The sequence below is a fragment of the Ambystoma mexicanum genome, chromosome 5q, assembly GCF_040938575.1.
Source record: "Ambystoma mexicanum isolate Mex_15411 chromosome 5q, UKY_AmexF1_1, whole genome shotgun sequence".
Classification (NCBI taxonomy): Eukaryota; Metazoa; Chordata; class Amphibia; order Caudata; family Ambystomatidae; genus Ambystoma; species Ambystoma mexicanum.
In genome coordinates, this window is record NC_090933.1 from 1,317,685,724 (window position 1) to 1,317,711,085 (window position 25,362).

The 25,362-nt window shown below is 50.0% G+C and overlaps 2 protein-coding genes across 2 annotated transcripts in view; both read right to left on the minus strand.

Annotated features, from left to right (window-relative positions):
• LOC138498495 (zinc finger protein 850-like) overlaps positions 1 to 25,362 on the minus strand; it is a gene marked incomplete in the record, with an annotated part of 1,369,857 nt that overhangs the window by 582,911 nt on the left and 761,584 nt on the right.
• The window catches only part of LOC138498473 (zinc finger protein 268-like), a 77,219-nt gene that overhangs the window by 7,679 nt on the left and 44,178 nt on the right, over positions 1 to 25,362 (minus strand). Inside the window, exon 4 of the mRNA XM_069622221.1 lies at positions 21,486 to 21,674. The gene's annotated coding sequence lies outside the window, so the exon portion shown is untranslated. The remainder of the gene's footprint in view (positions 1 to 21,485; positions 21,675 to 25,362) is intronic.

Consider the following 25,362-nt stretch of genomic DNA (forward strand, 5'->3'; position numbering starts at 1 on the left):
CGCAAGGAGGAGAGCAATACCGCTCTCTGGAGGAGAGGTGAATGGAAGTAGAATATCCCTGCTGAATGTGAACTGTGATAAGGCAAGGAGGAGTGAAATACCACTCTCTGGAGGAGAGGTGAATGGAAGTAGAATATCCCTGCTGAATGTGAATTGGGATGAGGCAAGGAGGGGAGCAATACCACTCTCTGGAGGAGAGGTGAATGGAAGTAGAATATCCTTGCTGAATGTGAACTGTGATAAGGCAAGGAGGAGAGCAATACCACTCTCTGGAGGGGAGGTGAATGGAAGTAGAATATCACTCCTGAATGTGAACTGTAGTAAGGCAAGGAGGAGAGCAATACCACTCTCTGGAGGAGAGGTGAATGAAAGTAGAATATCCTTGCTGAATGTGAACTGTGGTAAGGCAAGGAGGAGAGCAATACCACTCTCTGGAGGAGAGGTGAATGAAAGTAGAATATCCTTGCTGAATGTGAACTGTGATAAGGCCAGGAGGAGAGCAATACCGCTCTCTGAAGGAGAGGTGAATGAAAGTAGAATATCCTTGCTGATTGTGCACTGTGATAAGGCAAGGAGGAGAGCAATACCGCTCTCTGAAGGAGAGGTGAATGGAAGTAGAATATCCTTGCTGAATGTGAACTGTGATAACACAAGGAGGAGTGCAATACCACTCTCTGGAGGAGAGGTGAATGGAAGTAGAATATCCCTACTGAATGTGAACTGTGATAAGGCAAGGAGGAGAGCAATACCACTCTCTGAATGAGAGGTGAATGGAAGTAGAATATCCCTGCTGAATGTGAACTGTGATAAGGCAAGGAGGAGAGCAATACCACTCTCTGAAGGAGAGTTGAATAGAAGTAGAATATCCTTGCTGAATGTGAACTGTGATAAGGGAAGGAGGAGAGCAATACCGCTCTCTGAAGGAGAGGTGAATGGAAGTAGAATATCCTTGCTGAATGTGAACTGTGATAAGGCAAGGAGGAGAGCAGTACCACTCTCTGAAGGAGAGGTGAATGGAAGTAGAATATCCTAGCTGAATGTGAACTGTGATAAGGCAAGGAGGGGAGCAATACCACTCTCTGGAGGAGAGGTGAATGAAGTAGAATATCCTTGCTGAATGTGAACTGTGATAAGGCCAGGAGGAGAGCAATACCACTCTCTGGAAGAGAGATGAATGGAAGTAGAATATCCTTGCTGAATGAGAACTGTGAGAGTCTGAGCTAGAGAACAATATTGATCCCTGAAGGGGAAGAGAATTGAAATGTGATATCCTTGTTAAGAACGAACTGAGAAAATACAAGAAAAGGAATAAGAACGATACAGACAAGGGAGGTAAAGGAGAGTGAGAAAAGCTCAACGTTAACATTAATGCACTTAAGTGTTTTGAATAAAAGATAGAAAGACACAGATACCTGAAGTGGGGAATAATAAAGTGAATAACTCTTTGTCCAGCAAAGAAAGGAAAATAAAACCTGTGTCCCAAGCAGAAGAGTGGGACGTAAGAAAGAAAGAGTATGAAGAGCTGAAGACCAGAGCGGTGTTTATGATAAATCAATCTGAACCAAGTAAAGCCACATCCAAAGTGAAGAATACATAGAGTAACGCGAGGAAAGAATTCAATGAACTGATGAAGAGTTACCAAGAACTATTGAAAAAGCACATTTTGAGAAGAGAAGTGCTGGAAGCAGCGAGCAGGAGAAGGGAGTCGTTCTCCTGCCCCTTTATTGTGTTTGTACTAGTGATGGGGTCAGATAGTGTTAGCTTTTGGACGGTGGACAGATTCTTGCTTTGGACATTGGAAAAGACTGCCAAGCACCTTAGGTAGTGCTGTAGGTAGGGGATAGCCATAGGGATTTACACTGTATTATTTAATAAACCTTGTTGAAGAATGTCCTAAAAAGAGCCTGTGTCCTTCTTTTGAACCACCACACTTGTCATACACACAATTATCGAATGGAGAGAGAACCAAACCAGAATATTGCTATTTAAGAAAATGGCCCTCTTTACAACACTGGCGGTAATACAGCAGTAATTCCGGTTACCACTGAGGTGTCGGGCGGAATCACCACTGCATTACAACCTGGCAAATATCTTTTTTCCTCAGGCGCTGCTAAGGTCGGCACTGTAGGCAGACATAGGTGGGCAACTATGCACAGCAGTATGAATGTGCATGGGAGCTCTTGCAACTATGTGCAATACCCATGTGTGCTGAGAAAGACAAGTGCAAAAGTGGACCTGCAGCACATCCGTATGTACAGGCCACCTCGGCAGCACCAGATGGGAAGAGCACATGCCAACGGGTTGTACACCCTCAGCTGAGACTACCCCCACCTTGGTGTGGCCATATGCATTTGCCTGCAATCGACCATACCCCCCCATAGCAATGCGTAGGATGTCCCTCCACCATGTAGCAGGTGTGACTAGCAAGCCCACATACAAGTATGTGTCATCAACCGTCGTCTGTGCCCCTTCTGGACTTCCTGGTCCCTGACCCATAGGGGATTGAATGCAGTGATCCTTCCGTTTTGAGTGGCCATGTTGGACAGCTTCTGGTCAGTCTCTACGTTCCACGCTGCACGCTCTACAAGAGAGACACGCCCCCCGTGGCTCTGCATATCTCAATGCTACCGCTTGCTGTAGTCGGACGTGTGTTGCCGGAGTTTGTTCGGGGCTCCCATTTGATTCCTTGTTCCCGATTCCTTGAAACCCCATCCTTTCTCCTATTCCTTTACCTTATCTTCCTGTAATTCTTACGTGCTCGGGTCACGGCATTCCGTGCCTCCGAGTGCAACTTCATTGCTTCCTGGTATCCATCCTGGACTTCTGAACACTCCCGTAAACTGAATACAGAACCCCGCGCTGGAATCCAAGGACCAGCGTTCGGGTTTGTACAAATCCCAGACCGTGAGAAAAAAGACATCCCAGAGGGTCGCAAGCAAACAACAAAAGCAGGTGAGACGGGGAGAGACTTGTGATAGTATGTGTGATGACTAACAGCATGTCATTGTTCACCCTAAAGGTTCATAGGCGACGGAGGAGGAGGAAGAGGAGCATTTGTGTTGAAGACTGTTGCCCCAGGTGCACAGGAATCTTTACCTGGTGCTGGGGTGATAGCACACGACTCTGTATTCCAATGGAGGATATTCCTCACTAAGACAGTGGGGGTCATTCTGAGGTTGGAGGTAATGGAAAAACGATGCCGGTAAAGGATTACCGGCATCGCATACGGCTCCGGGTTATTCCCACTTAAGACCCCGCTATTAGAGGCACCGTTAATAACGGTGCCTCTAATGGTGGAAAGGGAATGGGCATGGGCATGCGGCCCTTCATACCGGCAATACCGGCATGTCGCTAATGGGAGGAAATCACAAGTCAGGCGGACAAGCAAATACCGGCATCATGAAGGTGCTGATAGGGGATACCGGCATGCCGGTAATACCTGCATCGTGAACCAACTGTAAAATGCTATGTGAAGTGAACCAACTGTAAAATGCTATGTGCAGTGTTCCCAACTGCCACAGGTGCACACAATTAGCACAGGTGGAGGCAATGGAGTCTGGGCCAGTACAGCCAGTACAAAAGGAGCACACCCACACACCACATCCCTTCCCACAACAAGATGATTCCAATAGTAGTAGCAATACTGGAGCTGGAGGACATGCTTGCATTGCCACACCAGCAACAACAACAGCAACAGCAGGCACCACAGAGGAGACACAGGAGGAGAAGGAGGGTGAGACAGGCCCAGCATGCCCCACCAGTGCAGCCAGTGGTACCACGCAGGCAGCCCCCAATCCCTCGCATCAGAGCCAGTCCTTTCAACCTAACCCCTGAGCAGATCCACACCCTGTACCGTCTGGACCGGGACACCATCACCACCATCGTGGACATGATACAGGATGACATTGTCAGCCTCATTGAAATACGCACCGCCATCCCCCCTCTACTGAAGGTAGTGTTGGTGCTCCACTTCCTTGCCACAGGCACCTACTAGCACATAGTGGAGCACATGCATGGCATATCACAACCCTTATTTTCTCGCATTCTGAACCAAGTGCTGGATGCCCTCCTCAAGCACACAAGGGACTACATATCCCTACCATGGACTCCCCAGGAGATGTGTATTTATTTTATTTTATTTTTTTACATTTGCAGAGCACTCTACAGCCCACGGGCATTGAGGTGCTTAAAACGGAGCGTAAGAAGGCTTATTTAAGGGTTACAAGAAGCCGCCCAAAAAGTAGTCTTGAAGTTACAGGTTACATACATGTTGGTACATACATTAGCAAAAGTGAACATACAGATTGTTTAGGATGTACACGTAGGGCCTGCAGGTTTACACGAAGAGCTTGGTTTTGATGGCCTTACGAAAGGCACCAGGGGATTCAATTTGCCTAAGGTGTGGTGGTAGGGCGTTCCAATGTGTGGCAGCCATGGTGGGGAAGCTGGTGCCACCAGCACGTGCTGTGTTAGTTTTGGGAACAGTCATGTTAGCATATGCTGTTCTGGCTGGCCTAGTGGTGCAGGGTTTGGAGATCTTTTGGACAAGGTAGGGTGGAGCCATGTCATGAAGGCACTTGTGCGTCAGGGCAAGGGTTTTGAAGATGATTCTTTCCTTGACTGGGAGCCAGTAGACTTGTCTTCTGAGACCAGAGATGTGGTCCCTGCGTGAGAGGCCGGTGGCGGCCCTATGGACATTATTCTGAACCAGTTGTAATTTAGCAAGGTTTTTCCTGATGTTCCTATGAGTAGGGCATTGCAGTAGTCAAGTCCTGAGCCAATTATTTCCCTGGCGATAGTGAGGCAGTTCTGTTGGGAGAGATAGGGCCTCACAGCATTAAGCAGTTTAGAGTGGTAGGCTGAGGAGGAAACTATGGCATTGACCTGTATGTCCATAGTCAGGTTCGGATCCAGGTAGACACCAAGGGTTTTGACTGTTTGAGAGACTAAGATAGGGATGTTGTCAACGGTGAAAGAGCTGTATTGCTTGTCCAGCCTGCCCAGGGTGGACGGGGATCCAATAAGCAGTTCGGTTTTCTCAGTATTGAGGCATAGTCAGTTTTCTGCCATCCAAGATTGGATTGTGGCGTGTATATAGAGTTGAGGGTGTTAAGGTCAGACGTGTAGTCACCCGAGAGGGGGATGAGCACCTGAGTGTCATCATTATAGTTAGTGTATGAGATGCCCAGGGTGTCCAGAATTTTGAAGAGGGGCCTCGTGAAGAGATTGTAGAGGGTGGGGGCAATGCAGCAGCCCTGTGGGACGCCACATTGGATGAGGCTGGGATTGGCAGAGGCTGTGTCGGAGAAAACCTTCATTACTCTTTCTTGCAGAAAGGAGGTTATCCATTTACAGGCCCTGGGGGAGAAATTAGCTGTGGTGACAAGATGGTGGCATAGGGTCTTGTGGTCAACAAGGTCAAAGGCAGCAGATAGGTGTCATGATCACTGCTTCCAAGGAGCTAGGACCAGCCCAACGTTCTTGGAAGCAGGCCCCTAACATTCATCCCAGGCACCAGCCGGTCCCAACTGGGTCCTTTTGGACCTTGTCCTAGCGCCGGTGGCACCAGGCTCATCATAATCACTGGTCCCGGCACTGGAAGCGCCGGGCTCATGACTTGTATAAAGATGCTTGGGTGGACTTACCTGCAGCAGACCATGCTGCTTACTTTCCAGCCATATGGGAATCCTCTGCAAGCCGGGACTAGTTTCTTACCTGGGTGGGGCAGGCTCCACTCCCTGGATACAACACTGGAACTCTTCTAGAACAGGAACTCTTTTCTTACCTAGGCGAGGCAGTGGAGGAAGACGCCTCATCACTCCAAGGCTATTTAAACCACACCCGATTGATGCAACGTGCTTCGCGTTATTCTGCATCTGCAGCAGAACGCTCACCGTGTCTGATCCAGTCTTCTTTCTTCCGATCCTGAACCTGTGAGAACAAAAGCTTACCTTTCTTGTATCCAGCCTTCAGAGGCACCTGCAAAGACAAAGAAACAACAAGTTAGCACGGCATCCTTCGCTCGCAGCGCTTTCCTCACCTGATCCGTCGGCAGTTACCAACTCTTCTCGCTGCTCCTCCGCCGTTGTAAAGCCTGTGAAGACAAAAGCTTAATTATTCCTGTGGGGAATTTACTTACCGGCACCCCTCGAATTCCGGTTTTCTTCAACGCTGCATTCCTGCATCTGAAAGAGAAAAGGAGAGACATAAGGCAGGTTATTTACTCACGTGCCATCGCGCCCTCCATAAATAAGGCGCCTGCAAATACTCTGGCGTTTTCCAGCGTCTCTTCAGCATCCGAACTCTTAGCTGCAAAAGAAAAGAGACAGTTAGAGTGCATTATACTACGTGCCCACGCACCTAAAGACTGTAAGGACATAAAAGGTGCCCGGAAACTCACCGTTCGTGCTGTCAACGACGGTTAGTAATCCTCTGAAGTCAAGAGGCCTACGTTGCAACCCAGTGAAGGAACTGGTAACGGCACCCTGCACCAGACGCAGATGGAGAGTCCAGCATTCACCTATCTAAGGTGAGCACCTTGACCTTGGGGCTCCACGGAAAAGTGAGAGGGGAAGAGAGAGAGTGATACCCGACAATCCCAGGGTATTAACCCCATATTCTTTCACCTGCAGACATCTTACTCTTCGAGTTAGACACACAGTGCGAAGAGGCCCAGTCCCGGAAGCCAATCGAGTCCTGCACTTCACTTTGAGATACAGTCACCATCCTGCCAAGATCAGCACCTCTGTGGGAATCAGGTGAGCGTTACAATAGGTCCAGAAGGAGAAGTAGTGCCGGTTTGCCTGCATCTCTAAGATCGTCCATCTGATTTTTAAGGTCAAGGAGGGCTGTTTTGGTACCATGTCGCGGCCGGAAGCCGGATTGCCGAAGACCAAGGAGGTGGTTGTCCTCCAGGAACTGTTGCACTTGCAGGTAAGCTGCTTTATCCAGAATTTTTAGTAGGAATGGGACAGTGGTGATAGGTCTGTAATTCCCTGGGACCGATGGGTCTAGGGTGGGTTTTTTAAGGAGTGGTCGGACCGACGCTTCTTTGAGTCCAGCTGGGACGTGGCCAGACTGGAAGGAGGCGTTGATGAAGGCGGTGATAAAAGGCGCAAGGGGGATTGCACAGTCCTTGATGACCTGTGCAGGGCAGGCGTCCCCTTTGCAGTTGGACGGTTTGATAGACCTGAGGAGGGCACTGACTTCAGACTCAGTCATGTCCTTAAATTCAGAAAGGGGGGGTTGGTTAGTGTCGGTGGCTGGTGAAGGTGAGCTGTGGCTGTTGGCTGTGATATTGATAAGAGCCCTTTGGTGGGCCAGGATCTTGGAGTGCAGGGTGTCCAGTTTCTCGAGCATGGCCGATTGAATTTTGTTTCACCAAACCTCAGCTTTAACAAGAGCGGGAGGAGGGGAGGTGGGGGTCTCAGGCTCTCTGAAAGTGGTAAAAATGTCTTCAGTGGCGGATTTGGCGTTAGCTATCCTTGGGCCTCATTACGATACTGGCGCTAAACCATGGCGCTATTAGCACCATGGTTGGTGCCGGTAACGTAACGAGTCCGCCAATGTTCAATGGGGAATTACCACCCCATTCCAAGGTTGGCGGGGCGGTAATTCCCCATTGAACATTGGCCCTTCCCCATTCCCATTTTTGCCCCATAGGGCTCAATGGGACTGGGGAAGGCGTCAAGTACGGTACCACAAATTGCGGTACCGTACTTAGCACCAAGGTCCCTTTGCGGGTCCCTACTTTAACGGCTGGTCTAGACCAGCCGTTCAGGTCGGGTCCCGCAAACGGACCTCGTAGTAAGGCGCTAATGGGTTAACGGCACCGCAGCCTTTTACGGCGCCGTTAATCCATTAGAGCCAGGGTCGTAATGAGGCCCCTTGTGTTGAAGGATAGGGCTTTGGCCTTGATAATGCCTGTCTTATATTCAGTAGACAGGACCTTGAAAGCAGCTTTAGTGGAATCTTTGGGGTTGTTCTTCCAGGAAGTATGTGCAGCTCTCTTCTTTGAGCATAACTGTAGAAGCTCCTGGGTAAGCCAGGCGTTATCATGTTTGACTTTCTTTGCTTTTTTGAGGGTTAGTGGAGCTACCGTGTCTATGGCTATAGTGATGCTCTTTTTAAAGTCATTAGCAAGAACAGTGGGGTCATTGGTAAAGGGGGGAGCAGTGCAGACACCAGAAGGTGTGAAGGTAGTGAATTTATGATACAAAAGTTGGCTTCTATGCACTGGCAGGCATGCCAAATTGTATAGGTGCGCTCGACTTCACCCACGTGGAGTTGGTGGTCATGCATGCCATGGAGGTGGTGTACCGCAACCGCAAGCAATACCACTCCATCAATGTACAGATGGTATGCGACCCCAGCAAGATCATCACACATTGTTGTGCCCGATATCCTGGATCAACTCATGACTCCATGGTCCTGGGGAACTCCACGCTACCACGCGTCATGGAGCGACATGCTGGACGTTGTGTCTGGATGCTTGGTAAATTGCATGACAGGCACATGGCACTGCAATGGGGGGAGATGCACACACCACCATGGTGTCAATGTTGATGTGACAGCACGATGTGCACATCACTAAACACTGCCTCAAAGCATCCCAAACAGAACATCACACCCAAATTCCATAGGAATGAAGTAAGGTCACCACCTATCACAACATGACAAACAGTAAACCACTCTACAACACGTGCACCACTCATCAGCGGACCTCACCCTCCGTAACAACATCCAGCAACATGCAGTGTATATGCACTATGTTGCTGTCTCCAGCAAATCACCACACAGGACAAGCATCCATGGGAGTGCATTGAACAGAAACAAAAGAAAACAAGGCAACTTTGCCTTATTATAACTGACGCTTCTCAGTTGGCCCCTAGAGAGGGCTGCAAGTTCCCAAAATATTTATATCCAATGTTCTAATAAAATCAAAGCATCAGTTAGATCTGTGCAGTTTTGGCCAGGAAAAGTGCATTGAACAGAACCACCAAGGGAATCCACTGTCTGTCACAAGGCCGTCATAACCACAGGAATGCTGCATGTCACCATGGGATAAATTAGCGCTGAATGCCTAATATTGCAGAGCCTACTGCCAACGCTCCCAGACTGAAAATCATACAAAACACAACACATCACAAATTTGACACGAACACAGCTGTATGCGTACACAATGCATGAGCAACAAGACGGCAGTGCACACTGTGTATCATCTTGAAGATGCAACCCACACCATTATTCCATGGCACAGGACACAGTGAGGGCCTAAAAACGGCGTGCATACAACCAGGGACATGTGCATGTGACCAACGATAATCTGCAGACATGTGTGACTAGTACAGCTGTCCATCATGAATCGACTGACATATACCTTTTTTGCCTCCCGTGCAGGGGACAGTGGCTATCCCTTGAAGCCGTGGCTCCTCACCCCTGTCTGAAACTCACAGAACAGGCACGAGGAGGACTACAACCGATCCCACACATGTACCCATGTGGTCATTGAGAAGACCTTTGGCCTGTTGAAGGCACGGTTTCGCTGCCTTAGCCGGTCGGGTGGGGCACTCCTCTACAGGCATGAGAAGGTGGCCAAGATCATCATGGCATGTGTCATGCTGCACAACATGTGTATCCGACGGAACGTGCCCCTGCCCCCTGACATTGAACTGCTACCACCTGGTGATGATGAAGGGGATGAAGAAGATGTGGCTGCACATCATCGCGGTGCCGATGCACAGGAGGGACGTGCTGTGCGTCAGTGATTGCACAATATTTCTGACACACATGGCTGCAGAGGGTGGCATGATAGTTGGACAGAGGGCACTGGGTGTGGGGGTACATGTACACTATGCACTGTAAATGAATAAATGACACATGCGCAATGATGAATGTCCACTCAAGTAATTTTTTTGTAATGCAACGGGTGTATTGAAATGTCCAATTAAGATGAAAGTGCACTAACCCTCCACCACCCTCACCCCCCTTCTGCTCCACCCACAACTTCCCCACACACCCTCCCCCCCACCCCCACAACTCCCCCACACACCCTCAGCCCCTCCCCCTCCACCCACAACTCCCCCACACAACCTCACCCCGTCCCCCTCCCCCCACAACTACCCCACACATGTCCCAACAAGTGTCTATTGCCTTCATCAGGCTGGTCAGTCTACTTCATGCACCTGGTGGCGGCATGTCCGGGCGGCGCAGGGTGCATGCAGACCTGCGTAGTGGGCTGGTCTGTGTGGAGCTCGAGGAAGATGGGGTGGCCGCCTGCTCCATTTGGGGGGCCGGACGCTAGGCCTCCATTGCATCAGCTATGCGGCCGAGGACCTGCCGCAGGGCTGATACCTCCTTGCACAGTCTACTTGTGTTTTTGGCAAAGATCTTGCCCAGGGAGGCGGTGTTATCGGCAATGATCTTGCCCAGTGAGGCAGTGTTTTCGTGCCACTCCTGCCTTGCTTGGGCATTGTCATTTACAAATTGTCGCACCAGCGCAGTTAGCTCCTCCTGCTGCTGCACCCCCGCCAGTACACCTGTGGAGGTGGAGGGTGCTTGGGTGTCATGCCCAGCTTCTATCGGCTCCCCTATGGGACTCATGGCCCCTTGGTTGAACTCCCCCCAAGACTGCTCCGGGGTGGTGGCGTGGTCGGAGTCTACCGATGTGAGCTGGGGGGATGGTGCTGGACTTGGTGTGAGAGGCAGTTCGGAGGAGTCATCCTCCACGGGCACCCACACCTCTTCCTGCACCTCCTCCTCAGCCAGGGGTGCTGTAGCTGCTGCCTCCCCGACTGAACTGGACTCTGCTGAGAGTGCTGCTTCAGCTGTGTCCTGTGCCAGTGTGACTGGAGTTGCGTGTTCTGTGAGGACGGATCTTGGCGGCACCAGTGCCGTGGCATCCGGAGGTGGTTTCCTCTGTGGTACATGGCGAGGCTTGTGTTGGGCTTTTGAGGTCGAAGGCCTGTTGCCCTCATCCCAGGCCCTCTTCTGGGGTGTGGTTGGCTGTGGGGGTGAGTCCCGGGCCTCACTGTCATGGTCTGAGCATTTGGGGGTCGAAGAGATGGATGGCATGAGTGATGGTTTGAGAAGCATCATGCATACATTTGTATTATTGCTCATCTCCAAAATAGAGGGTAATAGGCAGTTGAATTTGGATGATCACATTGCTTGCGATATGGGCGGGTTATGCAGGCATACGTCGGGGTCACTCATGTTGGGGCAGACGTATGATATGTGACATGCATATTTGTTGTGGCCTGCATGCAGTGTGATTTATGCCATTGACATCTTAGTGTGGTTTGTGTAAGGTATGGCATTGCCTTGCTGCAGGCATCAGCATGTGTTTGTGCTGCGTACGACAACTATGCTGGGAATGTGTGTGTATTGGGCCATGGCTAGCCTCCTTAGACAGACATATTGGTGGACTATTATCAGACTCTGCATTGCAGTGTTTTCTTAGGACACTCACCTCCATCCGCCGATGACGTGGCGCCACACTCCATGTCTTCCATGCCTTGAATGGCCACCACACCGATCAGGCTTGCACATATGTCCTCCCACCAGGACAGCTTTATGGGAGAACTTGCTCCTCCACCAGTTGCCATGGCCTGGCTCGTGTTCGGCGAGAGGATGTTGCGGACTCACAGCGCAAGTCATCCCACCTCATCCTGCATTCCTTGGTTGTGCGGGGTGTATTGCCAACCGCACTTACTTTTTGCGTCACTAGTGCCCAGATCTCCTCCTTTCTGATTATGGTCTCCCTCTTGAGGCTCTGGGCAAACACAACATCGGCATTTTCTGCCAGGGTCTCCGCAAGCATGGTTAACTCATCTTCATTAAAGCGCTCCTTGCGCTGGTGAGAGGCACCCTTTTACACAGCCTTGGGCATTGTAGTGTTGTTGTGGATTGGATTTCACACACATCAATATCCTACAGGTCCTGGCTGCTGAGTATGGCAATGGATTGTGTTTTTAAAGATGGCCGCTGTGCTCTTTCCTATTCCTGTGCGATGACGCTACTTCCGGTTCCGCTTATTTACAGTGACCGCTAATAGCGGTGACCTCTAATGCCGTCTTGCTTCATGCCGGTAGTGCAATCTGTGCTTTACTTGATGCCGCTAAGGGCCATTTTTGGGACTTTAGTGGCATGCCCACGAGGTCGTAATAGCCCTATATTAGCGGGCTCTGACCTACACGGACACAGTATTTGCCCCATGCCGGTAAGGACAGTAGCTTACCTCCAAACTCGGAATGACCCCCAGTGTCAGTTGCCCTGGTTGTTTTGGAGGGGGGGCTATTTAGCTTGACACTGAATAAAACAGTTGAAGACTTACCACGTTCTCTGCTTTGTTGGATTTCCTACAAAACAGAGAGCTACTCTATTTTACACATTTATTGCAACGCCAACCATCCTGGTGATGGCGTTGCCTTAACTTTCAAAAAGTCCTAATTTGTTCGATTTTACCTCGGACTCTGGATATAGAATTGTAATCTATGTTAGTGAGAATTTCGGCTACTTCCTATTTTAAACTTCACTTTTTGATTGTATATGCCTACCTACATTAAGCTTTATGAACTTTGAAAAAGGTGTTTTTTCAAATGTATCTGCTTTGGCTCTTTCCCATCTTAACCATCTGTGTATTTTGGAGATTTAGATTTCTGGGCTGACTCTCCTCATTGGGCCACGGCAGCCTCCTTTTTATCTTGTATGGACAGTTTATCACTGCCTCAATTAGTGGTAGTTTCTACACATACAAAGAGACATGCTCTTGATCTAATTTCTGCTTCTCCAGACTTACGCTGTGTTTCTTCAGGGCCTTTCTTACTATGGACGGATCGTTTGTTAATCCCTTGTAAAATTGCTCTAACTTCACCTACTAAAAGGCCGGCTCAGCCCAAAGTATTGCAGAGAGTTTGGCACCATATTGAACCGTCAGTACTTGAACAGATAACCTCAAATGACCACGTGGCAAATAAAGATGGTCTGCCCCTGCCTCTACCATTGTCTCAGCATACTGCTGCTTGCTCAGCAGCTGCAAATGAATTGGCATGTTTAGAATTGGTAAAGAAAGATGCAAGTTCATCAGCTCTCTGGTTCTCCCTGGAACTCCGGGCATAGCGGGCAACTGTCCACAGAGCTGAACGGAAATGGACCGCACGCCTGATGGCTTAAAAAAAAACCTGTTTGCTGGCCACCAGGGGGCGCACGGACGATGAGCACCGCCATGTGAGCTCCGCACCCTCAGGTCCCAAAAGCGCTTTGAGCCCCCGCTTTTGACCCCCCTGAGGAGAAGTAACTGCTGCTCATGCCACCCGAAGTGGCCCCCCACCCGCTGAGCGAAGTCTGGGTGAAAAACGGACTTCCCATCCCGGAGTAAAGTCCATCCGACAGCAAGGCCCCTCTACGCCGCACACGCAGCAGCCGGAAAGCGGGACATCGAGGAACCCAGCTCCCTCCACGAGCCGACTGCGAACGACGCAGGCCCTGCTGCGAACCCTCGCCGGCCGCAGCCCTTCCACCTGTCCCGCCTCGCCTGCAAGGCGAGCGACCTTCTGGGGCGGGGGAGTGTGGCCGCACTACCCGTGCAGCTACCCGAGCAGCTCCGGGCCATGAGCGAAAGGAGACTGTGGAGAGGGTAAGTGACCTCCCCCCTCGGAGCACACAGTGGCGCTTCGCCTGGCCAGGGGTCCTCCCTATCCCCCCCGGCACTCTCTTCATCAAGGGCCCGGGGCCGAAGATAGCGTTTGGGGTGCAGATGAGAACCGCCCACCGTAACCGGGCCACATAGGCGGCACGCGGCCTCAAGAGGGCCCCCACATCAAGGCCGGACACGCGGGCCGCTGTATATATCGAACGCGGCCTACGCCCAGCCGCTCCGTAGGACAAGCGCAGTGCCCTGGGAGACTTAGACGCCACAGCCAGCCACGGAAATCGGGGCGAGGGACGTGCGCCCAAAGTGAGGACAGTACAGAGGGTTGGGCCCCCATCTATGGGGCGTGTGCCCTCCTCTGCACAACCACCAATCTTTTGCCCCCTCCGGGGCCTGAACCTCAATTTAAAAGCTACTGGTCAGGAGATCTCCCCCACGCCATCTTGCCTGGGCCTACACCCAAGACCTCACCAACAGCGGAGAACCCCTCTCATTGGAAAGGCGCCCCCGCACTGAGAGCTGGGCCTCCACGTGCTGCGGGGCGTGTGCCCTTCTCTGAACCAACGTCCATAACGAGGCCTGCCTCCATTGGACCTCAACACGGTTAAACGGGTGCCCCCCAAGGAGCAGCACGCACCCTGCCCTCCTCAACTGCCCAGACTCCTCTTCCAGAAGGCACCCGCCAACCTTGAACCATATTCAGTCGGGTGGCTGTGGAACCAGGGACAAGCCCCGATTTCCGCCCTTTGACTGTACCCTTGGTGGGATCTCCTGCCCAAACACCGCCAAACCCAATGTATGAACACCAAGGAGAGACTGGCGGCATACCAGTTCTCACCCTCGCAACACGGCTACTGCGCACCCGGAGTAGCCACCATGTCAACACCGGGCCCCGAGGCAGCCTCCACCAAAGCGGACGTCGCCGATATCCTCAACGAAATGCAGAGTATTAGAGCTGACATCGGCGGCAAGATCGATAAAATAACTCAAAGAATGGACAAAATGGAGGACAGGCTTGAGGAAGTTGAGCACAACCAGACCTTGCTGAACACCCTGGAGACCCAGATAGACGTGCAACTCACCGGACTCGAGGCTAGGGAGGAGGAATTTCACCTAAAAATAGATGACTTGGAAAACAGGGAGCGGCGCAATAACATATGCATCTTTGGAATTCCGGATAATGAAGACGAGACCGAGTCAGACCTGAAAAGAACATTGCATAGCATAATGAAGTCGCTTTTCAATGATGACTCAATTGATGAGCCCAAAATTGAACGTGTGCACAGGGCTGGGGGAAAACCAGGAGGCCCACGATCGGTGCTTGCCCGATTCCATTATTACGCAGACAAGGCCAGGGTCCTGGACAAGGCCAGAAACACTCCGCAAGTCGCGTTGGGCCCGGTACATGTCTCCATTTACCAAGACCTATCCTCCCTCACACTAGCAATGCCGAGAAAGTGCCAACCACTCACCAAAATGCTGAAAGAAAAAGGGGTCCGATACCGTTGGGTTTATCTCTTCTCGCTCTCCTTTGAATGGGAAAGTAATGCCATCAAACTAGTCTCGGAAAAGGATATTAGGTGCTGCATATTTGACCTACTGGGTACCCAAGAGGAGGAACCGTCACAGAGCGGAAACAGGCCGGAGGCAAAGGAATGGCACATCAAAGGTCCACGGAGAAAGAAGATGCAGGGCGCCAGGAAATATAGACGGATGAACGCCTCCCCGGACACTGAACATTGAACCCACTTTGTTCTTTTACCTATTTCTCTTTTCATGGGTGCACCTGGCGACGGACATTAGGCTAACTAGAGACCCTGGAGATCGTCAGATGGACACCCATTGGGTAGCAACGGGGGAAGGTAGAATCCGTGTCCTCACACCACCTCACCTGATGCGGAAGAGGTGCTTGTAAAGCAACCTGGGATGAGGGTACACTAAGATGATGTGACTCGATGAGCTTAAGTGGACCCTAAAGAAGAAGATGGAGAAAGCAGAGGTCTGTGTGAGGCCCGAGAAAGGGTAGCACGTAGGAGGTGGTGTGAACCGATATGAAAATGAAGGGGGGTCCTTACAAAGTTTTACCGGGGGCCGAATATCGGGCGCAAATGACTGAGATCCTATTGTTGAAATGCAGTTCAGTACGTTAACATGTTTACATATGAAGGGGTGGAGTTGGGGGGCTCATGGTTATGTTTTATTATTATGTGGTTGGGACCGTTTGAGGTGCGGTTCCCATTGGTGGTCCGAAGACGATTGGGTGAACATAACCCAGCCGGATCGGACGCCGTATGGTTTAGGGGGGAGGGGTGGGCTAGTGCGACTGGAAAGGTCAGGTGGAACGGATGAATACGAAAATGAGAAGAGAAAGGCACACTTAATACTGTTGAAGGTTGAGCGACAAAGATGGTCAGTGGCTCCCATAAGGCCACATAGGAACCGGCTTACTTGTGTAGGAATAGGCATATGGCAGGCTCTTAGAGCAGAGACATTGAGGCAGGCGCACCTATGGGGCTACCTCACACGTTGCAATAGCAGCACCATCTAGACATCACAAGCTACGCATATGCACACTTAATGTAAAAGGCTTGAATTCTCCCACTAAACGCTCGCTGGTAGCGAGGGAATTTAAGAGGTCGAACATTGATATTATGTTCTTACAAGAGACGAAATATCAGAAGGGTAGCGAGATGGGGATCCCCAGTGGTCTGGTGGGGCATACATATTGGAGTTCGGGTGTCCTCAAGAAAGCCGGGGTGGGGATCCTGGTCCGGAAGAATCTCCACATGAAGGTCCTAAATACCTGGTCTGACACGGAGGATAGAGCCATGTTAATATGGGATCCATTCAGAACACAGTTGTGACCCTTGCCACAATTTATGCACCCAATCAAGGCCAAAAAAGATTCCTCCTTAAAACGACCGAATGGCTGTTTAATAAATCGCAAGGTCATACTATTCTTGGGGGCGACTTCAACACAAGGATGAACAGTGCCATGGATAGGCAAACCGCATACAAAGTCTCCCAACCTCCCCAGTCGCAGGAACATGCAGAAATTAAAACAATGCTTGCCCTGTACGGCCTCTCGGACAGTTGGCGTCTCTTACATCCAATGGACAAAGGATTTACCTTTCGATCCACCCCTCATGACACGCTCACAAGAATAGACTATCTGTTCCTCTCGGAAGACCTGATGAGAATACTCCACACCGCAGACATACATCCCATCGCATGGTCTGACCATGACATGGTTATGGCAGAACTAGACTGGGATGGCCTTGCCCATCGCAACACTAAGTGGAGGTGCAACGAAACGTTGTGGTCGGATGTGGTTTTCAGGGAGGAATTGGAAAGTGAAATTAAACAATTCTTCATGACCAATGACACGGGTGAAGTCGCGAAAGTGAATGTCTGGGAAGCGGCAAAGGCCACGTGGCGTGGGATCCTAATCAGGGAGGGGGCGAGGAAAAAGAGGGAACACACCTTGCTGGAGGCTAACGTTAGAAAGAAATTAGGCGAAGCAGAGAGTCTATCCCAGACATCTCCTCAACGTAGAGCTACACACCTTGCGGAAGCTAAGGCATTACGGGAGTAGCTAAAAGCCCTTGAGATGAACAAGGTGACCCAGACTTTACAATACCTGAAACAAAAGTACTATGAAAAAGGAGACAAGGCCGATGCCCTTCTTGCGGCAAGGCTCTGCGCGCAAAGGTCAGAAAGATGGGTAGACGTGATAGAGAGGACAGATGGCACTCTTGTGGATACAACAGAATCCTCCCCAGAGGGCATACGAGAGACATTTGCCTTCTTTTATGAAGATTTATATACCTGTGACCCTCCTCCCCCACTGGGGAGTGTAGATGCCTATCTCAAAGAGGCAGATCTCCCAGCGCTTACACGCCCGGAGGCGGAAGCTCTTGACACTCCGGTCACTGAGGAGGAGGTGGCTGATGCCATTAAACGTCTCAAGTCAGGAAAGGCGCCCGGGGACGATGGCTTCACCCCTGGCTTCTACAAGATGTTCACTGCGTTCCTTACCCCCTTCCTGGTGACTCTATTCAACCACATCTTCGAAACAGGGCAGGCACCCCCGTCCTTTGCTCAGGCCCTTCTATCGGTCATCCCAAAAGAAGGCAGAGACCCCAAATACTGTGGGTCATATCGCCCCATATCACTCCTTAACATAGATGCCAAGATATATGCAAGAGTGATAGCGGCCAGATTAGAAACGCATTTGCCGGAATTAATACACACTGACCAGGTCGGCTTTGTTACGGGGAGGCAGGGAGCTGACATGATGAGGAAGACGTTACACTTGATACACGCGGCACAGGGGAGGAATGACGACCCCACCCTCCTGTCGCTTGATGCCGAAAAGGCCTTCGACAGAGTCGATTGGGAGTTCCTAGAAAGAGTTCTAGTGTGGATAGGTCTTGGCCCCAAACTACGCTGTGCCATTAAGGCAATATATTCAGCTCCCCGGACCTATGTGGCGGTGAACAATGGCTACTAAAGGTGGTTCCCATTAGAGAGAGGCACCAGGCAAGGCTGCCCATTATCTGCTATACTGTTTGTGTTGTCTCTCGAACCACTGGCACAGAAGCTTAGACTTGATAAAAGGGTAAGAGGAATTACAGTAGGGGATCAGGAATACAAGCTAGGCCTATATGCCGACGATATCCTCCTGCATACAACGAACCCCCTGAGCTCGATACCTGCGGCCATGGAAATAATTGATGAATATGGTCAATTGGCGGGCCTGAAAATCAACACAGAGAAATCGGTCCTCCTCCCGCTAGACAAGAGTAGGGACTCAGAGGTTGAGCGATTTACACCCCTAGGGATGGAGGTTAGTCTCACTACACTGCGATATTTGGGCATCAATGTGACTCGTAACCTGGGTGACCTGTTTGAAGCCAACTTCCCCCCGATGCTAAGCACAATACAAAAAGACATTGAACGGTGGACAAGGCTCACCATCTCGTGGATGGGCCGACTGAACACCATTAAAATGGTAATCCTACCAAAGTTACTTTACCTATTTCAGATGCTCCCCATACAACTCCCCAGGGACTTCTTTACAACCACCAAAAAAGTCCTACATACCTTCCTATGGCAAAACAAAAAACCCAGGGTCCCTGCTGCCTTACTTCACCCCCCGAAAGACGAGGGCGGGGTGGGTCTCCCAGACATAGAGCTCTATTATAGAGCAGCACAACTGCGAGTACTAATCCCACACGTCAGACAACAAAAAGACCCCCAATGGATAGGCTTAGACAACTACTATCTCCGTCCTTTTATTGTGGGAGAATGGTTATGGGTACCTGGGCCCCAATTACGAAATAGCATCAAAAACCACCCCATCCTCGGGACCATATGGGCCATATGGAAACCAAACAAAGGAATGAAAGGAGTCACAACATGGCCCTCCCCCTGGTGCATTTTTTGGCCCCGGGCATCCGAGATGACATTCCCGACTCAGGCAGTTTCGAATCATGGTACGAGGCAGGGTTTGAAAGGGCAGGCCAATTACGGAGGAATAACGCCTTCATCACTATCCAAGAGCTGGAAGAAGCTCTCGGCATAGGTCGGCTCTCAGTTTTCCAATACCTAAGACTAAAAGGTGTTATGACCCGGGAGGTATGGAGGGAGGCTCTACAGAGAGACCTCACACTGTTCGAAAAATATCTAGACACATACATAGGCTCCAAGGGACTCATCAGTGCAATGTATGCAGCACTAGTTGGAGTCAACACAACCCCCTCAATCGCTCTGAAACAAAAGTGGGAAAAAGACCTTGGGAGACATCTCACCCCAGAAACATGGCTCAAGATTTGTAGAAGGACCTCGAAAACCTCTATCTCCTGCCAGTACAAATTGCACGGGATCAAGCTTTTGTATAGGTGGCAGTACGACCGACTCCGACTAGCCAGGATGTATCAGGATGTGAGTCCTCTCTGCTGGCGGGGCTGTGGCCAGAAAGCGGACTACTGGCACATGTGGTGGGGATGTAGGGCGGTCCAGGCATATTGGGATGAAGTACTCAGTTGGATAAAAGAGGTTGAAGGAGAGGAAAGGGAGAAGCACCCACTCTTGATTCTATTTGGTTTGGTCGAAACAGAAGAGCAAACAACCAAATTACCCATAATGACGCATGGGCTCTTGCTTGCTGCGAGGACCTGCCTTACAACTGTGTGGAAAAGAATTAATTTACCAACTAAAGCTGAGTGGATCAACGTCTCCCGTAATATCTTCAAAATGGACAAGCTAACAGCAGCCATTCATGGTGACCGCACTTCCATTGACAATGAATTGTCCGAGTTCCGAGCCAAGTATATCGCACAAAGTTGAGTGTGCAACATGATATAGCCAAAGCGCAATTTCAATGATCTGCCTACTGCTCTAATGTTAATTCTGAAAAGTCTTATGCAAATGCCACTTTTCCAAAAATTCGTTTGCCTATGAACTCCTTCGCCGGACTGTAAAAATTACCTTAGACCAACTGTCGCTTCAAGGGCTGCAGGGTGGGGGTGAGGGGGGAGGGGGTCAAGTTGTGGTTAGTCGTTAAGTATGTGCAAATGTAAAGCAGTTGAGTTATTCTGTACTCTTTGTAATGAAAACTGCATTCTCTGGGTTTGAAAAACAATAAAACCAATTTACAAAAAAAATCTGTTTAACAGCGGTCAGCAGCAGGATGGGCCAAAACTGGCTGAAGCCTAATGGAGGAAAAATAGAGGTGCCAGTGGTGGACCCCCCGGCCTCAACCCAGTCCTGATATCAGACTTTTGGCAGTCTGATCTTGGCCCTCTGCATTCTCCTATGAGAGTCATAGAAAAACTAGGAATGAAGATCACGGACTCCATGTCACTGGAGGCTCAGGTCAGTTCCATTTGCAGCGCAGGCTTTCTCAAATTGAAGCAACGGAAAAAGGTTCTGCACTATATTCCCTCTTGTTTCCAAGCGGCAGTTATTACTGCCATAATTAACAGTAGTCTGACTACTATAATGCTGTCCTTCTAGATCAACCCGCTTATCTACTCAACCAGCTGCAAAATACAGCAGCCCGACTGGCTAAGGGCATTCCTTATGGAATGCTTATTTCTTCTTCTTGACAAAGCCTCCATTGGTTTCTGGTCGGGGCCCAGATTCAGTTTAAATCACTGTGTATTTTTCATCGAGCACTTCAGGGCAGAGGATGCCTGGCATTAGAGGAGAAAATAACTCTGTATTATCCAAATCACCCATTAAGTTCGGCCTCCCAATGCATTTTGAAAATTCCATCCTATCGGCTGCAAAGATGTGGAGGTCAAGCTTTTTCTGTAGCCGGCCCAAAACTATGGAACTCTATCCCTCTGTCTCGATGAAAGATCCAGGACTTTGATCTTTTTAAAGGCACAATTAAAAACATATCTGTTTAGCTGAGTTTGTTATCATCCTTACTCCAGCACCTTTTTAGCACCATGATGCCTATGGTGAAGGTTGTTGGCACTATATACGTGTTGGATTGATTGATGGATTGATAACACTTGCGGTATTACAATTTATAAAGATTCTTTGGAATCATGGTGAGTGCTATCGAGTAGCTGGGTGTTGTAGGGATACAGACTGAGCACCTCCTGCATCGCGTTTCGCGGGAAATTTGTCTTGGATTCCACAATTCTTTTTGCTGGAGAACAATAGTTACAGGTAAGTAACTTAAACCTTCTCCCGCATGGGGTCAGGCATGGATTCAAATGCTTATGAATAACGATTACACAGCAGCACACATAAACAACCAAGGGTGGTGGCAAGGCTCAACAGAAGCAATAAACACACAGCTCTGGAACAGACTCACCTCAAGCAAACAGATTGCGTAGCATGGCTTAGCTGACTCAGACCTCCTCCCTGGAATCCGTCAACGCAGTAGAACCTTGTGACTGTGTGTGTGTGTGTAACTCCACGTCGCAGCCCAGCAGATGTCAAGCAGGGGCACACCAGAAAGACAATGAACTAAGGACTACTACTTGAGCAACCTCAAAGGACCCTGGATCCGGAGTAAATTAGAAGAAAATGAGAACAAACAAAACTGTTAACTTCGAATGGTATACTTTTACCTTACCCTAAGAACCACAAGACACTCGTCCACTCAGCATCATAGACTATAACAATTAGGAGAAAAAAATGTCAAATATGAATGCTGCTCAGACAAAAACAATGTGTTAAAAGACAAATGTTGGAAAAGAACATCAAATTGTTGAATGACTAAACATACTTGTGCCTTGAGGAAGCCCGAGCAAGGGCGAAACGCATGCACGTGCCTCCTAACGGAGCTTGTTGGCACTACTGCACTGATATTGATGTTTGGAACACTTATAGGAATACCTATTGAGGATTTGAAGAAACATAGGCACCACTGGTTTAACATTGATGTCTGGACCATATATATGTATTTCCACTAGTGACATGATTCACTAGTGTTATGCTCATGTCTAAAATTCCATGTTTCTGCAGCACATAAGGATGTTTTCTGTTGCCAAAAATATCTACATACATCTTTCTATATGCCTCAAATTGATCTGTGAATTTAATACATACCTCCTCTTGATGTGAGGTAAATCGTGCAGCAGCTAAGCTCCTTTAACTGTATTTCTCCTCTAAACCAATCACTGTCCGCTGGGTCATACTGCCCCCATCCAATGACAGTCTTCTCCCTAAGATCCACCCCTGGTGGACATCTTCAGATTTGGTAAGCACGTAAAGTGGCAATATGAACTAAGAAGAACCACAGAGGGGAAGGTGGGAGGCTTCGCATGTGAATCCATGCCAGAACCACGCTGGAGAACAATAGTTACAGGTAAGTAACTTAAACCTTCTCCAGCATGGGGTCTGGCATGGATTCAAATGCTCATGAATAACGATTACACAGCAGTAGATATAAACAACCATGGGTGGTGGCAAGGCTCAACAGAAGCAATAAACACACAGATCTGGAACAGACTCACCTCAAGCAAACAGATTGCGTAGCTCCGCTTGGCCGACTCAAACCTCCTCCCTGGAATCCCTGTCAACGAAGTAGAACCTTGTGAAGGTGTGCGTGGACCTCCGTGTCGGAGCCCAGCAGATGTCGAGTAGAGGCACATCAGAAAAAAACGCTGTTGTCACTGTAATGGCTATGGTTGAGTGAGCTCTCGGCTGGCCAGGCAGTGGTCTGCCAGCTAGTCAATGCCAGTGCATGATGCAGCCAGAGAGCCAACTGGAGATGGAAGGCCATTCCTTAATTTGCAGGTCCATATTTGACAAAAAACTGAGAAGTCTTCTGAAAACTCTTTGTATGTGCCACATGAAACTTCAAGGCACGAGCATCGTCCAGCGAATGCTAGGTCCTTTCCGCTGGTGACGACGGGTTTGGGAAGAAGACAGGTAACACCAAAGGTTTGTTGAGGTGGAATTCCGATGGCACCTTTGGCATAAAGGTTGGGTGTGTACGCAGTACAACCTTTGAAGCGTGGAAAGACAAGAAAGGCTGATGGCAAGGCAGTGCCTGACTCTCCCCGAACTGCCTGGCCAAGGTGATAGCCACGAGGAAAGCTGTTTTCCATGAGAGAAACTTGAGCAGGGTTGTTGCTGGCGTAACCGGCATCCTCCTCTGTATCTCCGAGAGCAGCGTATGCAGAGTAGAGAGAATGTTCACTGAAAGGTCTCTAGGGGGCAGCTGATGCGCAGGGCATATTGAAAGCAGGGGCGCAGGGGCAGAGCCAAGGACCTCATCGTCCCAAGGCCCTTGGTCGCCTTCCTCAATGGTATTTTCGTCATGGTCGCCCTCGTCGGCACCCTCGTCGGCACCCTCGTCGTAGGGCGCAACTCCAACATTTCCTTTGTTGCTATAGCCTTCCTGGACAGTCTGTAGGTAGAGGAGTTCCTCCTCTGAGGAGATATCCATGCCCTGGAGGACGTCCGTGCTCCCCCCCCTTTCTTCACATCTAGAGGGGACTGTCTCGGGGAGAGGATCGGCAACCACTTGTCCAGGGTCTTCTGGGTGGGTGGAACGCAGCAACCCTCCTGGGAGGGAGGAACACTCTTGCCTTAGGAAGGGTGCCATGCGGGTCCGCCCCCACGGCCTTTAGAAGGGACACTACCACCACCTCGATGGAAGGAGGCATCTTCGTTTGATGCACCTGGGCTTTCACGGTCTGGACAGATCCCTTGTCCTTTGTGGTCATCCCGGACACATTGTCCTTCTTGACCTTCTCCTTAGGGGATGGGTCGGGACTCGGTCCCCTTTGGCCTTCTCCGCCAAGGGTAGGCCGGAAGCTGTATCCTGTTTAGTCTTCTCTTTGGTCGCCTCTGGGGCCACCTTGAGCTTGCCCGGGTGGTCCGACTTCCTCTAGGATGAAGATCCAGAGCAATGACTGGCAACCGAAGCAGCTGGACATGTCGAACGCACCCTGACCTCCAGGAGCCCGCTGCAACGGCGCTCCTGAAGGTAGTGGACTTGCAGTGCTTGCCATTTTGTTGGACTCCCACGGGAAGGGCGCCCTCAAAGGATTTAGAAGGCCGCTCAGCTTTCCCGGACCTGGAAGAGGCATGCCCCTGGGTGCCACCCGGGGTAGAGGCCTTGACCTGCAGCCACTCCTCCAGCCGTTTACGCCGATCCTTCAATGTGTGTTTTTCGAGAGCTCACTGCAAAACGCACAATCTTCCTCTTTGTGCACTGGGTGCAGGCAGTAGAGGCACTGGGAATATTTATCGTCCATATAAACATTCCGCAAACCGTAGTCAGCACAAAGCTTAAAGAGAAAGGGGGAATCATTCTTCCCGTCCGCCATGATCCACACGGTGTAGGCCTTGAAGAATCTTCTGGAAGCCTCCACGAAGAAACTAGACGAAATCCGCCTCGAGGGGCGCTGAAGAATCCAAAAAACGGTTCACCGTTAATCGGAAGGTTAATCGATGGAGCAAAAGGGCTCGAATGACCAAAAAATAGAGTAACACTCTTCCAAAAAGCAAAAAACGCAGTAAAAGTTCGAGAGCTAAGCATGAGGACTCCCAACACTTGAACAAGTGGTAAAAATCTGAAGATGGCTGCCAGAGGAGGGGCTTAGGTAGAGGACAGTCATTGGCTAGGGGAATTATGACCCAAAGCTCAGTGATTAGTTAGGAGAAATACAGTTCAAAAATGAAACTGAAAATTATTTTTTTTTCTTTTACCGAGGGTTCCCAGCCTGACGACCGGGAATATTCATGAGCATGTGAATCCATGCCAGACTCCATGCGGGAGAAATTTGAATTAGCAAAGGCTGCTAGTCAATTTTTGAAAACTAATGTATGCCCTGTGAGAAACCTGAAGGTATCTCACCCGCTAGTCCCCAGGGATCTGTCATCTAGGTGGCCAAGACATGGCCATCGCTATTGGGTCCAGTTCCTGGGGGTGGACCGGTGTGGGAGGATCGCCTGGATGAGGGGGCCTCAGGAAGTGGAAGTGGGACACCAACAGGTGAGATGCATTACCACCTTCCCTATAACACATTTTCCCCATCCTACCCCGTCGGATGCTCAGAAATTCTACCCCGTGCCCCTTTTCCAACACAAACACTTTCCTACACCATGACAGACAACAGCCTAACAACCAAGCCGTTTACCTAACATGTCCCAACATAAGGGTAGACGGGAGAGCCCTGGTGGTCTCGGGCTTCCTCGAACACTCCAAAGTAACCATTGTATCAGTCTACTGC